Below are 17,243 nucleotides of genomic sequence, written 5' to 3' on the forward strand. Positions count from 1 at the left end.
GGCCCCCAAATTGTTAAAGGGGTTTCCAGTTTACAAGAATCCCCCACCTGCAGACTCCCACAACTACTGGACCAGGGTTGTGTAGAAGAGGCCCTTGTCCTCACATGGGTTCTTCCCTGGCAAGGTACCCCATCCCTATTTTGAGGGGATGTGGCCTTGTATGGTTTATAAAAAGAGCTGCATGGTCATATCCCCCACTAGCTGGCCAGAAAGGCTGCATGCTCTGATCAGGATCTGGCAAGAATAATCGGGGGACCACACATTTATTTTCTTGTTTTTTGTATTAGATCCTCTTTACAGTCATACTGGACCTGAAGGGTCTGTTATCAGCATTGTGGGGGGGTACCACACAATTATTTTTATTTACACAATCCCAGCCCTGATTCATACTAAACTGACAGTTTATCCCTGCTCATGAGATGTGTTATCAGCCCTGCCTGCTGGACTACAGCTGTTCATTTATTCCCTATCCCTCTTTGTCCTTCTCCAAATGCATAAATTGATATCCTTCCAATCAAAGCAATGCTACTGCATTGATTGTTGAGAGCTCGCCATCACGCTTTGTATGTATTTCTGTGAGGCATGCCTAGAGCAAAAGGAATTGCCTCCCAGAAGCTGCCACTGCTACAATTTTACAAGCCTGATGATGATGTCAAGGGAGAAAGAAAGCTGCTTCTGACTACAGGAATTAAGTAAAAGAAAAAATACAGCTTGGAAAAGCTTTAGAGTGGATGATGGAGGTTTGGGGTTAAATTCAGAAAAGCATGGACATACCTTTTGATGAAAAGTTGATATGCCATAAATGCTAAGATCGCATTGCAATATCAGATCTCATTATCCATATCAAATATCCCACGTATTCCAAAGTGCAAAACTTTGCTAAACAACTTTTCTAGTGGAATGTAATAGAGCACATCTTGATTGCTGTACCCAATAAAAAAAACTCTAAGATGACCCAGAAAATCTCTGTCATTGCAGGAAGCTGCAGTTTTATGTGTAATTTGCTCCAAACAAATATCTAGTATGTATGCTTTTCAGTAAAACCCATATCTCAGAGCTTCTTTACTGAGTATGTAATTTCCTCACTTTAAACCTTAAAATGAGTAGAAATATGCTGCGTTTATCCAAATAGCTTGGTCTGTTGATAGTATATATATTTTATTAAGTTACTCGGTTCTGTAAGACATTCAAGTCTGAGCAAAACTGCCAGCAGCATAGGAAATTGTGTTCTTGAAGCCAATTGAGAATTTCTAAGTTGCTAGGCAACATATGTGCGTTATCTTCTAGGTTACACAGTATTCTGACACAGATGTATACTCACTTAGCTTTTCTCAGTACCATTGAGAACAAATTTGGTAATTATTGTTGTGTCATTTTTACAAAAGTCATACCCTTTGTGATCATCTCTAATGCTATGGTCAATTATCAATTATTAGTCATAACCATGAACGTTGTGCTAAATGAACTAAAAAAGAAAAAGAAATTTTACTTTTTTCAGAAGTGCATGGTATGTGTTATAGTTAAATATTTATTGCTTGCATTATATGCATTGAATTTGAGGTCTACACTTGTCTGTTGTAGTACACTAATCTTTGAACGGTGAGTAGCTGAGCTTATGATTTAAATAGGTCTTTAAATAGTAACTATGTATTTAAAAGTAAAACTTAAAACATGCTTTTCAGGTTCATGAACAGTTCTCAATGTTTTATTTATGAAGAGACAAGCTGCTTATGAAGACAGCCCAGTAAAGGCTATTTTTTATGTCTCTGGATTGCTACTAGAAAAGTCACTATAGCAGCGTATTGAGGTGAAAGGTGGATTTTGCATTCATAACATCAAATAAACACCTTCTATGGCACAGCAAGCCATAGGAGCATCCAAAAGTGATGTAACACCCCCTAGGTAGGTGCTAGAAAGAAGCATATGGGTGGCCCTGCCTGCATATAAGGAGGGCCTGATCATTTAGTTAGGCTGTCATGTGCTTTCAAGGGTGTCTGTTGAGTCTGGGGAGTCTCCCCACTGTGTCCAATGAGGGCTCTTATTGGACAGTGGAGGAAACCTGACCAATAGCACACCAGGGCTTGTATCCAGGACAGAATCTGCCACAAAGAATCCTGGGATAGGGTATAAGTCTGAGGGGAGCACATGACACAATGGCCGGAAGCAGAGTCCCAGGAGGAGGGTGATGGCTGTCTCTCCTCCTGTCAGCGCAAGTGAGAGTGTCCTGGGCGGTCGGCCCAGAGGACGAAGGTTGAGCCGGGCTGCAGAGAGGGTTCCAGAGTGCTGTGGACCGAGTGCAGCTGCTGGGCAGAAGTTTCAGGGAAAAACAGTATCGTGAGTACTTGAGACTACCCAGGGGTCTGCCTAGGAGAGGGGACCACTCCAGAAGGTCAAGGAGATCCAGGAGCCAGCTAACCTGTGGAGAAAGGGGGTGCCAGTTTTTAAGCCCTGAAGATAAGCCCTGAAGATAAGTGAGAGAAAGAGGGTGCCAGTGTGGGCCCTGAAGTGTTTAGCGCAGCAGCAGCAGAACAAATAGCTACCTCAGCAAGGAGTGCTTAAGGGAGCTAACGAAAGGACTTCTTTATGTGAGAAAGCAGTCCAAGTTCAGTTTGGAGTTAACAGTCAACAAGCCAGCATTAACCAGCGTCAACCAGGGTTGACCGGCATCTAGCCAGCGTCAAGTCAGCGTCAAGAAGCGTTTTCAGTTGTCCCTAGCAAATTGTGCATAGCCAAAGGAGTATCCCACTCATTCCCTTCTCCCATCCAAGTTCTCAATAAATACAAAAAACCCAAAGATACTGGACTGGTCATTGTCTCAGCGCTCACACTTGGAGGAACATGCACAGGGGTACTTTTGTTGCACCCGGTGGCCCAGGGGGACCCATATCCAGCAAAACAGCTGGGAATCCTGCTACAGTAAGAATACAGAGAAGTCATTATGTGATAAAAGTTGTTGGGGTACTTAGGTTTTATTTAGGGACTGTTGGGTTGGACTGTTAGGGACTGATAACGTTTTATCCTCTAGTAACCATGATACTATGTTTCCCTGAAAATATGCCCAGGTCTTATATTAATTTTGGCACCAAAAGACACAGTACGGCTTATTTTTCAGGGTAGGTCTTCTCTCCCTCCCTGCCTGTCAGGAATCCCCTGTGTGAACCTAGTTTAGTGTTTCTAAAATCCTAGAATCCACTTTAGTAGTGTTTTATATAATGTCCAGTGTGTGTTTCTGTAATAGAATAGTGTGAAATACTTTCGGTAGCTGATCTCCCGCTCTGTTGTCCTTCTCCTCTCATAGCTGTCAGAGGGGGATCTCAGCCCCTCCCAGAGGTGTAACTAGAACCTTCAGGGCCCCGGTGCAAGAAACCATGAAGGGCCCCCCGGACACCTGGCCGGGCCCTTCCCTTCAAGCCTGGGGCTCTTTTCACTGATCCTGGGGCCCTTTATTATGATCCCGCAGCGGGACCCTTTCACAAGTTCTGCAGTGGACCCCCTTCTTGCCATCATAAGGCCTCCCCATGGTGGTGGAATGCCAGGGCCTGGTTGCAAGTGTGCAAGAAACCATGAAGGGCCCCCCGGACCCCTGGCTGGGGCCCTTTCCTTCAAGCCTGGGGCTCTTTCCTCTGATCCTGGGGCCCTTTACTCTCATTGCGGGGTGCTTTATTACGATCCCCCAGCGGGACCCTTTCACAAGTTCTGCAGTGGACCCCTTTCCTGCCATCTTAAGGCCTCCCCATGGTGGTGGAATGCCAGGGCCCGGTTGCAAGTGTGACCTTTGCAATCCTGGAAGTTCACCCACTGGTGTCAATAGTTTTTATTTTTTTGATATTTTACTTGTATTATTTTTTATCATTTTATTTTTTTTACAATGTCACTGACTATGGCTCTGTCCATTCAGAAAAGGAAGGAGCTGGTAAATTACATATTTACTGACCCCTTCCTTGTTCTCTTTTGTGACACATCCCCTGCAGCAGCTGGCAGGAGAGGGGAGGGGGCACAGTGGGGGGGGCAGCACATGGGGGGGGGGGACCAGGGGAGCACACAGGGGCCCAGAGACAGTAGAACCCAAGTGAACTGGATAGGAGGGGCGGCGGGGGTAGCATATAGAGTAAACAATCTCCTCCATTTTCCTCCTGAAGCTACAACATATCTGAACTGATAATGCGAGTGTAGACCGATTTACATTGATGTCTATGGAGACTAAATTCGCAACGCAACGCTGTAAACTCGCACAAGACCCTTTTCATCATCGCATTATATTTGCATCTGAATCACAACGCATAGATGTGAACGACCGTCGTGAATACAATGTATTTTGGGAATACATGCGAATCTAGACTTTTCATAACACATCACATTCGCAGTAAAATTGTACAAGTGTGAACTGGCACTTAAGCCACTTTAAAAATGCACTTAAAACATGCAACAATGCACTGTAATAAGGCACAAAAATGCATGAAGAAGCTCATGTACAGGTATGAACCTAGCCTAAATGGAGGGAGAAACACAATTTAATTGCAGTAGTAAAGAACGATAAAAAAAAATATATATATATATATATATATATATATATATATATAAAAATATATATATTTCACCTTCTGGCAGCTCAATGTGACCCTGATTTAAATTAAATTAAATTAAATGTCCGTGCTCTTATTAATAAACACCCAATGTAAAAAAATGTGTCCACTCCTTCTCGGAGTGGAAACCACTTTCTACACAGTGGCGAAAAAAGAGAAAAATTGAAAGATTGGAGTCTGGAGTTTAAAAATTGCACAAATGAAATTGTATATCTGAAGTTGGACACTGATTTCTGCATGGAATTGGATTTATGAACTTATAAGATGACATCATTTTTTTGGGCACACTTTGTTTTCACTGGGTGTTTAGTATTAAGGGCACAAACATTTAATTCAATTTAAACCTAGGTTACATTGCACGACCAGAGGGTGAAATTTATTTACTCTTTTTTTATAGTTCTGTTTTATGGTTATAGTGGCAGCATATATGTGATTTACTGATAATATCCTCGGGGGCGCGAAGTGTCACGTTGTTGAATTAGTAAAGGACAAAGCCTGGAAAATGTAAGATGTAGCCACATAATTGTACAATTGAAAAACCTATCTACCTACACAAGCCTTTAGACAGTTACTCGGAAGCTTACAAAGCTAAGAAATAAAAATTCAATTTTGGGTGGCAGATCCAGAGTACAACCTAGCCTGTCATTCACAACATCCATCACATGGTTTGGTTTACCTCATATATCAAGAGTCTGAACGAAGACTTGTATGTATTGCCCAAAGCAATCAGCCTTTTCCTATTCTCTGAATCCTAATAGATGAATGACAGGGTGAATCAGATTGCTGTTGGCAATACAGGCAAGTTTTTTCTTTGGGAAACTTTGATAAATGAGACATCCTGTTGTACCTGTGTCATCTCTCTATGGGCATGCCAAGAATACTCACCATGTCAAATATTAAAAAAAAAAAAATAGATCTATGGGCCGACAAGCTTGTTGGTGGCACTTTATTCTGGTAGGATAAAGAAAAAGTAAAAATGAGATGAAAGGGAATAGTTCTAACCAATGTCATTTAGGAACTGCACAGGAATACAGATGACATTTACTACAAGAATGTCTAAATATACTGTATATACTTTCGTACAGCTATCCTATCAAAATTCTAAAATATCTCTTTCTGTGTAGTACAAGCAAATCCAAAAGGATTTAACCGAAGAGGTTAATTTACATTCCAAACTTAAAGGGAATTTTAGAGTCGCACTTTCATCTGCATTTAAACATAATTAATGTTTATATTTTGTAAATAATATACCCTTACATATTACTGTCTGCTTATTATTACAGTGACAACAGGCTACAATAATTAGAATATCTTGTATGCATTTGAAGTGCAGATAACAGTTTTAAACTCCACTGTAAAAAAACTGCTAGCTGTATTGCCCTGATTAATCTTGTGCACATCTTTATATTAATTTCATGTTTAATTTATATTTAAATGAAGATAGGAAATCTGCATTTTAATTAATGCCAAACGATTAAAGCCATTTATTATAGTTAAATGAAGAAAATCCCAATTGTCCTTCGCCTTGAAATACTAGGAGCAGGTACATTTTATAGAGATAGGCATGCAAAAGGAAAACATTTTAATTTGTATTTGCCTGGGGAAAAAAAATGGTGCTTTCATTTACAAAAATATTTACGTGATTTACTTTTGCACTAAATATACATATATATATATATATATATATATATATATATATATATAATATTGTCAAAAGTATTGAGAACTTTAATGGCATCCCAATCTTAGTCCTTGGGGTTCAATATTGGGTTGGCCCACCCTTTGCAGCTGTGATAGCTTCAGCTCTTCTGGGAAGGCTGTCCAAAAGGTTTAGGAGTATGTCTATGGAAATATTTCACCATTCTTCCCAGGTACTGATGTTTGATGAAAAGGCCTGCTCTAATTCATTCCAAGGGTGTTCTATCGGGTTGAGGTCAGGACTCTGTGCAGGCTAGTTAAGTCCCCCCCCCCCTTAATGCTTTGTGCACTGATCCAAATCATTTGGTGGAGGGGGGATTATGGGGTGAGGTTGTTTTTCAGGGGTTGGGCTTGGCCCCTTAGTTCCAGTGAAGGGAACTCTTAAGGCGTCAGTATACCAAGACATTTTAGACAATTTCATGTTCTCAACTTTGTGGGAACAGTTTATGGATGGCCCCTTCCTGTTCCAACATGACTGCGTACTACTGCACAAAGCAAGGTCCATAAAGACATGGATGAGTGAGTTTAGGGTGGAGGAACTTGGCTGGCCTGCACCTCAACCCGATAAAACACTTTTGGGATGAATTAGAGTGGAGACTGCAACCAGGCCTTCTCATCCAATATCAGTGCCTGACCTCACAAATGCACTTTTGGAAGAATGGTCAAACATTACCATAGACACACTCCTAAACCTTGTGGACAGCCTTCCCAGAAGAGTAAGCTGCAAAGGGTGGGCCAACTCAACATTGAGCCCTACAGACTAAGACTGGGATGCCATTAAATTGTGATTGTAAAGTCTTGTTTTTTTTTTTTAAACCAAACATGTTATACTTACCTCCACTGTGCAGTTGGTTTTGCACAGAACAGCCTGGATCCTCCTCTTCTTGGATCCCTGGCTGGAGCTCCTGGCCCCTCCCTCCCATTGAGTGCCCCCACAGCAAGCAGTTTGCTATGGGGTTTTCAATGGGGACACCCAAGCCGAGCTGCAGGTCTGTGTCTCCATTCAGACATGGAGCTGCCATTTGTCCCTGCCCCCCTCTCTCTCCTGATTGGCTAACTGACTTTGATTGACAGCCGCGGGAGCCAATGGCATCATGGCTGTGTCTCAGCCAGTAAAGGAGAGAGAGAGAGTCCCAGATGGCCAAAGGACTGGTGGACATCGCTGGATAGAGAAGGGGTTCAGATAAGTATTAGGGGGTGCTGGGGGGCTGCTACACACAGAAGGTTTTTTTTTTTTTTAATCTTAATGCAAAGAATGCATTAAGATAAAAAGCCTTTTGACTTTAAAACTCCTTTAATGTGCATGTAAAGGCATATAAAGGCAAGAATCCCAATACTTTTGGTAAGATAGTGTATATATATATATATATATATACACAGTATCTCACAAAAGTGAGTACACCCCTCACTTTTCTGTAAATATTTTATTATATATTTTCACGTGACAACACGGAAGAAATGACATGTTGCTACAATGTAGTGAGTGTACAGCTTGTATAACACTGTAAATTTGCTGTTCCCTCAAAAAAACTCAACACACAAGCATTAATGTCTAAACTGCTGGCAACAAAAGTGAGTACACCCCTAAGTAAAGATTTCCAAATTGGGCCAAATTCGCCATTTTTCCCCTCCCCGGTGTCATGTGACTCGCTAGTGTTACAAGGTCTCAGGTGTGAATGGAGAGCAGGTGTGTAAAATTTGGTGTTCTACGTAAATATGGTCTACTTAAGGAGGGCCTAGGCTAAAAGAAGATTGCCAAGACCCTGAAACTGAGCTGCAGCACAGTGGCCGAAACCATACAATGGCAGTGCTTATACCTTACTCCTCACACTGCATCAAATTGGTCTGCATGGCTGTCATCCCAGAAGGAAGCCTCTTCTAAAGACGATGCACAAGAAAGCCTGCAAACAGTTTGCTGAAGACAAGCAGACTAAAGACATGGATTAGTGGAACCATGTCCTGTGGTCTGATGAGACCAAGATAAACTTATTTGGTTAAGATGGTGTCAAGTGTCTCTAACATCCACCAGCTCTGTGATGTCATCCTGGAGTAGTGGAAGAGGACTCAAGTGGCAACCTGTGAAGCTCTGGTGAATGCAGGGTAGCCTCTTGCCTACTGACTGTGGGCCCTGGCATTTGAGGGCGCTACAAGCATTTAGGAAGATGTCCTGTTAAATGTAATAATGTCTTCTTGCATTATATAACAGTCAAGGAAGCCATGATTGTCTCAGCCAAATCAAAACTGAGAAGATGTATATGAAAAGAAAGCTGGTTAAAAGACATTTGGACAGCCCTGTGTCTTCTTGAATACTGGTGCTGAACTGTTTAGGTGACTAGTTGTTAATTACTTCATGTTAATTGAGTCACCTATTGTCTTTATCCATCTGCTCATCTGTTGGAGATGTGAATGATATTGGTTATCGAACCATTGTGGGATGTTTATGTGTTTATGCTTATGATATTGTGTAATGTACCTTGTGTATCCAGGCTTGTGGGCTTGTGCTGGACGGTCTGGGCACCTAGACTTGTTCAGGTGACTAGTTGTTAAATAGCTTACTGTTTATTAACCTAATGTTTAAGTTTATGTCGGCTGTTCCTTAGCTATGTTAAGTATATTACTGTTTACAATTTGTATTGTTACGGTTAAGTATTTAGGCTCTACCTAATATTGTGTGCTATATATTCTGTGTGAATTTTCAATAAAGAGAGCTCCCGTTTGCAACTAAGCTAGTGTTGTCTGACTTGTGTCTTTTCATTTTACTTCCCAGCGGAAGAGCTGGCATCAGGGCGCAACATCACTGAGCTCTGTCCAGCACCTAATGCAGCTTCAGCCATCCTGAGAGAAGAAGCTGGCCTTTCTCCCACACCACTGACAGGGACATGGGATTTTATGCCAGCAGCATCTGTGGAGTTACAACAAACTTCTCTGCCGCAGGGCAGAGTGCTGCCCAGCTCTGCTCGCCCTTGTCTGCAAACCCAGCTGGCAACCGGACAGAGGGTTCAAGAACACGCTGGCAGCAGATCCTGGGGCCCAGGGTGAGAAGGAGTTCTTTGGTGGTTCTCTATTTAGTAATCACATGTCAGGCCTGGGTGTCTCTATAATACAGAAAAAGGTGTTACTTCAGTGGCTGTCTGTGAATAATGACATTCACTGCCCAGTAATAGGTGCCCATTTTCATAATTGAAGGAAAATATCCTCTTATTTTAGAACTTCTGTTGCTGTACTACAGTGAAAGCAAATGGGCCAAAATGTGTGAGCACCCCTCACCTAATCATACTATATGCAAGCATTTATTTTCTTTACATATTATTGGGTTTTTAAAGTGAACGCAGTTCTGCCTTGTAAGTAGATATTAAACCCATGTGAATATTTATTGCCATTGATGAATGTCTATCCACACTGTAGTATGTATATATTTCCTACAATATTTGGATCTTTGCTTTAGCTGGTAAACGATTGTACTGTGCATAATTGCCTTTATCGTAAGATACTGAATTGAATACACTACAGATATTTTAGCATATTTCTTCATAAATACTTTGTCAAAAGAAACCAGATAAGGATAAACACATACAAGTTTTGTATTTAAAATACTCTCACATGAATTTAAGGAGCCATGCTTGAATAAGCATTACTTTAATGTAGCACATTATCTTTGCTCATTTCTGCATTCTCTAGTCTGAGTTTAATTTAATTAGTGAGGGAGCATGTATTGTACGTGTCTAGATAGCACCTACTCAAATAGAGACACTAAAGCGTATTTGTCAAACATTCAATCGGTTCCTTGAAGATATTTCCTTCAATAAAATCTTGCAGGAACCTAATGAGCTAGATTAGTTCCCTTACATAATCCTGCCTAATGCCAAGGGATTGTCTAATGATAGTTAATACTCTTATTTGAAATGATAAGCGTGAATGTATACAACACATTTCTTTGTAGATAATGTCTTTGTATATGACTACCACAAGCGGGAGGTGGTTGTAGCCGTATTAGTGCACTTGCAACAAAAACAACTGAGTACTATCCATGGTAACTTTTTTATTTGCACTTACATTTATATTTTCAGGACAAGCTTTTTGGGGAAGGGGAACGGTTCCCCACTTCTTAGTCAAAGCAGTAATGATACACACAGTTGTAGCTAAATGTTACATAGGACTATCTCTGAGAAAAAAAAAACACATACACAGCAATAGTAATTAATGATGGTTGTTAAGGAAAGAAAAATAGTAGGCTTTGAAACTGGTTGGCATCATAGGAGATATTCTCTTCGACATTTCAAGGCAGTGTTTATGCTAATACAAATAGTTCTGTTCTTTCTGACCTTTCTTATGGAGGGACTTTGCTAGTATATTGAGATATGTATGTCTGTCTTCTGGGTCAGAGCCAGAGTTGTATAAAGTACTCGAAACCCATACTTGAGTAAAAGTACAAGTGCTCGATCAAAAAGTGACTTGAGTAGAAGTGGAAGTGCTCGATCAAAAAGTGACTTGAGTAGAAGTACTAAAGGATTCAACATTTTTTGTACTTAAGTATTGCAAGTAGTTTTTTTAAAAACTTTGCTACTCGAGTACTGAAAGTAAAAGTACCAGTAGTTTTGAAAAAAAAATTGCTACTCAAGTACTGAAAGTAAAAGTACAAGTACTGTGTTATGTAGGTATTAAAGAAAGAAGTCAAAAGTTTGAACATCATATTGTTTTTTATTATTTCAAATGCAGCTTTTATTTATACATACAGTAGCTTTTATTTTCGTATGCGCTGATAATACACATGTTTTGAGCTTCGTGAAACCTGCCATCTACTGTTCTGGCAGTGGTCATTTTTATAACTGTAACGAGTAACTATGCAGCACAAAAAAAAAAATATATTGGAGTAGAAGTATTGAAATTATTGAAAAAATGTAGTGAAGTAAAAGTGGAAGTAGGAGAAAAAAATTCTACTCTAGGAAAGTACAGATACCGCCTTTCGGTACTTAACCTCCCTGGCGGTATGATTATGTCAGGAATTACATACCAAAAGTGGTACAATTGTTTTCATGGAAATTTGGCGTTATGTATTATAGGCCAACAATTCTTAGTAATTACTGACTTAAACCTGACCAAAACAAGACTCTAGTAGACATCCCAGATTTGATAAATTTGAAACCCAAACACGTGAATTATAATCGAATCAATAATATTATTTTATTATTTAATATATAATATATATAATAAAATTATATTATTGATTAGATTATAATTCATGCATTATATATTATATATAGATATATGTGTGTGTGTGTATATATATATATATATATATATATATGCGCATATATATATATATATATATATATATATATATATATATATATATATATATATGCATATATATATATATATATATATATATATATATATATATATATATATATATATATATATATATATATGCATATATATATATAATATAAAATGTGTTTTGTGTTTTGTGCAACGTTTTTTTTTTTTATTTCCCTCCCTAGTTCCGCTCCTATGCAGCATTGCTGCTGCAGGGAACGGAACTAGGAAGTCATCAGACCGACGGAGGGACGGAGGAGCGGCGGGACTCTCGGCTGGCGGTCACAGCAATGAGAGATCATCGCTGGATCGCCAGGATAAGGTAAGAGAACACCGCTGCGCTCTCTGCAATCCACCCTGAGCGTGACTCGGGGTTACCGCTCCTGATATGAACCCCGAGTCACGCTCGGGATTACCGCCAAGGTGGTTAAGTACAGTAGTGAAGTAGTTCTACTTAGTTACTATACATCTCTGGTCAGAGCATAAATAGTGGAGTCTAATGGCCTGGCTCTGTATAATGGCTTGTTTGGTGTGTTGGGGGTTGAAGCTGGAATTGTGAAGATAGTTGCATAAGTCAGTGGGCTTCTTGAATATTGAGCTATGCCATTTGCTATCCCTGATGGATACTGTGGTGTCTAGGAAGTTCTAGTGTGTGCTTGAGTAGTTCATTTTTACTTTGATTGACAGTTGAAATGCATTAGCCTTGAAGAAAAAAAAAAAAAAACCATACACAGCAATGGTAATTAAATTGGGCAAGCTGATATGATAAGCGCAGCAGAGGCTGTTTTTCCTTTGGAGACTGAAGCACGCTGGATTGCCCTTAAGGCTTCTGGTCAATTTTTGTAATTGTACCATTGAGAGTATTCTTCTCCACTGCGCTGAAGTGTGGTATGCCAGTTGCAGGGCAGAGGATAAGAAGTACTTGTCTCGTGTGGTGAAAACCACACAACGGATCATAGGTACGGAGCTATCCATCGGAGTATTCTAATACATTTTGTTGTATGTATACAATGACAATAAAGTATATTATCTTATAAGGAAAGGAGTGGGCTATGGAATGGGAGGTGTAAAGCCAGCGAGTTGAACGAAAAAAAAAACCTCACAGGTCAGATTGGAGCTCGTGTACTAACAATCCGATGTTACTACAGAAATCTCCCCTGTTGTGCTATTGTGTTCTGACAGGGGGACTTTCCAGCATGCACATCCAGCTGGCTTCTGTCAGCCCAGCTGCCATACAAACGGGACAAATATCGGCAGGTTTTTTTTGAACCAGCTGATGTCGCCCAATATTCGGACCGTATGTACTAGGCTTTAGTGTAAGAAGCAGAAATAACTGCAGAAACTCCAAAAAGTAGTTATGTGTGTGCAAGCAGAGCACTAAATGAAAGATATCCACATTGTGCCACCATTCCAAATAAACATGTCTTCAAGAGAGAAAAAAGGAAGAATAAGGGAAAAAGCTGTGAAACTATGCAACATTCAAAATAACAGTGATGCTGCTTTATCTGTGCACTTTTCCTATGTATCCTTTCCCTTTAAGAGGAGTGCACATATGGTGTTAGTACAAAAAAAGAGTTTGGGACTTTGTGTGAGGTGTGTGACCACCCGTAATTGCATTACATGTAGACAAAATATATATATGAAACAGATTAAATAGGTGATAAAACCAGATATTTGATAAATCTGTTTATTGAAATGGTAACAATAATGTAACCTGATAGGAACAATTCATGATATGGTTTAAAAACATGCATGATGTAATGGAGCCCTGGCATGCTGAAACCACTGTAAATGGGTATAATATACAATATTGGTAATAAATATATAAAATGAGCCAAAGTTGATGTATATACAAATTGGAATTACATAATGAAAACCATAACAATTGCATCCATAATGCTCTACACATTTCATGAGATTTACTTCTTTAGGAGCAGGTGCAATTCATAGATCTACAAAAAATGTATTTGAGAATAGCAGTATATCTCAATTTAAACATCCATTTAGGGCAATGCCTATCACAAATTATACATGCAAATCAACTCAAATTGTTTCCACATGGAGATTAGGATTCATGGGTTTTCTGGAAAGGTCCATACTGTGGGAGCAATATCTGTGCATATTAGTGTGACATATAAGGACTGCAGGAAAGAGTGCCAATCTTCATGAGGGAGTGCTAGTGCCTCAACTAGCTGTCCACACAATATGGTCTAGCAAAACTAGCCTATATGTAGTATAGGGAGGCTGTGATCTATCCCAAAACCAGGAGATGAGAAAAATATAAAAAAAATAAAAATGCCAATGTTGTAAACCCATGTGTACTGTGGTGTATGGTGAGGTAAACACCTGAAAGTGATGGAAAAGAAGAGGAAGAGAAGATCTGTGCCCCACCAATCAGGACCTGTGGAGAAACAAAAAGTGGTGAAACACAAGAAACCTGGAAAATAGAACAAGCCAAATAGATAAAATACCAAATGTAGTGTCCTGAGTGTATAAACCAGTGAATGTAAAGTTACATGTATCATGATTAGATGGTTACCTGCTGCAGTCTAATAGTTTCATGCATGGAGATAAGAAATAAACGTGCCCAGAGAAAGTGCATAGTGCAGTCCTGACATAGGGAGGCAAAGAAATACCCCCAGCACATTTAAGCATGTTCTCCAAGTGTGAGTACTGAGACAAGAAACAGTCCAGTATCTTTAGGTTTTTTAGATTTATTGAGAACTTGGATGGGAGAAGGGATGAGCGGGACACTCCTCTGGCTCAACTATGCACAATTTGAACAACTGAAAAATGCCTATTGACGCTGACTTGACACTGGCTGGATGCCGGTCAACGCCGGTTGGCACTGGTTAATGCTGACTTGCTGTTAACTCTGAGCTGACTTCTGACACTCCTTTGTGGCAAAAAGTCCTCTATACTGCTCCCTTTAGCCCTCCTGGCTGAGGTAGCTACTTGTTGATCTGCTGCACTGCTGTAACACTTCAGGGCCTGCACCGGCACCCCCCTTTCTTACACTTATCTTTAAGGCTCAGACACTGGCACCCCCTTTCTAAGCCTTCTCTACAGGTTAGCTGGCTCTGGATCCCTCAGACCTCCAGGAGTGGTCTCCTATCCTAGGCAGACCCCTGGGTAGCTTTCAGTACTCGTGACACTGCTTTCCTGAAAACTCCTGCCCAGCAACTCCACACAGTCCACAGCACACTGGATCCCTTTCTGCAGCTCAGCTCAACCTTCTGTCCTTCAGGTCGACCGCAGGGGACACCTTCACTAATGCTGACAGGAGGAGAGACAGCCGTCACCCTCCTCCTGGGACTCTGCTCCCGCCAAAGACACCCTGTCAAGTGCTCCCCTCAGACTTATATCCCTTTCCAGTATGCATTGCAACAGATCCTGCCCTCTGGGATAGATACAAGCCCTGGTGTGCTATTGGGCAGGTTTCCTCCACTGTCCAATGAGAGCCCTCATTGGACACAGTGGGGAGACTCCCCAACCTCAAAAGGCACACCTGGAAACACATGACAGCCTAGCTGAACAATTAGACCTCTCTGATAAGCAGACAGGGCCTCCTTTATAATTTGCCTAGCACCTACCTAAAAAAGGGTGCTACATACATATAAATAAATATGAAAAATTAGATACTTGATATGTGTAAACTCATCACAGTTTAAAGTTTTCCATGGAATCTTTTCTTATTAAACAGATGCAAAGAAAACCCAAAGTCTACAGGCAATTTATCTTAATCTAAAAAAACGTAATTGCCCAATCTTGAAAAAAAAGCAACAAATAGCTTTGAGGTCATAAAAACTTAAATTAACTTAATGAAGCTTACCCACAAGCTTCAAAGCTGAGCTCTGGCCCAGAACACCAAATACCCTTGCAGTAGGGTCTTTCACCTGGGCAGCTTTAAGGCTGAAAATAGAGGCAGTCTTCTGGAGCATTAAATAAGGTAAGTATTTCACCCTATTCCAGCACCAATAGACATTTAACCTCTTTAGTGGGGGATACCCCATTTTTCCAGTTAGAAGTTTTCCATAGATGGAGTTGATTTACTAAACATGCAGAGTGAAAAATCTGGTACAGATGTGCATGGCAGCCAATCAGCTTCTTACTCAACTTATTGAGTTAAGCTTTGAGAAAATAAACATGGAAGCTGCTTGGTTTCTTTGCACAGCTGCACCAGATTTTGCACTCTCTAGCTTTAGCAAATCCACCCCTGTGTTTCATATAATAAACCTTATACCACATGCAGTATATCAGCAGTAAAAACATAATTTTTACAACATTACCAATGTAACCAAATCTATAAACCCTCAAATTAGCATTAGTTGAATCAAAATATTATGCTATTCCACAGATTACATATATCATTTGTTAACATGTGATCTATTTGGTCTTATGCTGCTGTAGTTAATGTTTATTCTATTGGATTAAAAAGTTCAATAAAAAAAAAGAAAAACTATTGAAAGTTGAAAACCCGCTACATTTCTTAATAAAATCCAAATGCAAAACCAGCGCTTTGCTACTATCTTTAGAGCTTTGGGCTTTTTTATGATCCCTCAGCTATGTCTCTCTAGTCTTATTCATTATGAAGCAGTATGCATTTATAACTCTTACTTACTGCTCATCTGTTCTGAAGCTTGAAATCTCAGACTGTTGGCTTTATTAAATATAAAATGCTTTTTTTTTCTTCTTCTTTTATTTTGTTGTCGGGCATTCATTATGAAAACCTAGGAAGCCAGTGCTATTTTTAGAGCTGATTGGGAGGAAACAACAAAATAAAAAAATCATCAGTAGCATGCAACAACTGTACAACAGTATTATTTGTCAAGTTTGCACTTCTTACTTTTCACTCCAGGCTGTGCTCAATATAAAGTACATCAAATTATCGAGATCCTCAAAGGAGTTTGTTGTTTATTGTACTGTTGTGAGTTCCTACAGCCTGCCGGGTAAGATTTTATTTTCAACCGTCTCATGACAGTTTTAAATATACAATACACAATGTTGAACAATATTAACATTTCTGATGGCAGTACAAGTTTTGACAAAAGGGCTGGTGGATATTTGACATGCATCAGCAGATTCTACAATACTTCTGAGAACACCGTTGGTGCATCTTTAGTATGGCATAATTTTAAATTTTGTTCACACTTCTAATGTGCTAATTATTTTATCTCCGCTATAACTGTTCCTAATGCAGGCTTAGGAGCTAAGGGTGGAAAATAGTTGCTGGGCAATTCCGAGGGTTCCTGAAATATGTTACTATTAGCAGGTTGTCAGTGTTATCTAGGTGGCATATAGGATTGGGGGGGGGGGGGCATCTTATCCATGGATAAGTGGAGAATATTTTGAAAATTCATAGGATCCTGAAGCTACAGTCGGGTAAATTACAGCAATCAGAGAAACCAACTTTTGCTTCGTTGGCATAAACAAAACAATACGTTTGGACACTTTTATATGTTTTTATTTCCTGGGCAGAGCAGGTAAAACATGTGTACACAACTGTGCAATAAGACTACCTATTTTTCTAAATAATGGCTACCGTTCTAAACTTTTTAACCATAGCGCAAACCCAATATCAATAATCAAAACCTCAATATCATTGATAGTGCACCCAACGTGCCTAGATAGCACAAACGTACTTAT

Source organism: Pelophylax lessonae, assembly GCF_965119305.1.
Source record: "Pelophylax lessonae genome assembly, chromosome: 9".
In the NCBI taxonomy this organism is placed as follows: domain Eukaryota; kingdom Metazoa; phylum Chordata; class Amphibia; order Anura; family Ranidae; genus Pelophylax; species Pelophylax lessonae.